Genomic DNA, 381 nt, shown 5'->3' on the forward strand with positions numbered 1-381 from the left:
CAAGTGATAAAAATCAAGGGTGGATGTGGTGAAATGATCTTTTGCAATTTGAGCAGTTTTAAAAAATATATTTGTCTTTATTTTGAGTATAAAAAAATAGCTGGCTTTAGTTATTTACTGGTCAGGTTGTTTCTATCTTGTTTACTGTATGATCATTTGCACAGTATTTACATTGCAAAAATATTGCACTGTACAGTATTTTATGTGTTTATTTTCTTGATTCTGTCACATATTCTGTTATTGTCAGCATTTGTGTGACCACTATTGCTATAACCTTTTGCTGTTCTGTTCTATTCTATTCTATTCTATTCTATTTAAATGTATTTCTTTGTTTTGACGAATCCATTTAAGTTTGCTTCCGCTCACATGAGTAGTGTCGTA

Source organism: Cyprinodon tularosa, unplaced genomic scaffold (genome assembly GCF_016077235.1).
Source record: "Cyprinodon tularosa strain WSP-4 unplaced genomic scaffold, ASM1607723v1 ctg198, whole genome shotgun sequence".
NCBI classification, from domain to species: domain Eukaryota; kingdom Metazoa; phylum Chordata; class Actinopteri; order Cyprinodontiformes; family Cyprinodontidae; genus Cyprinodon; species Cyprinodon tularosa.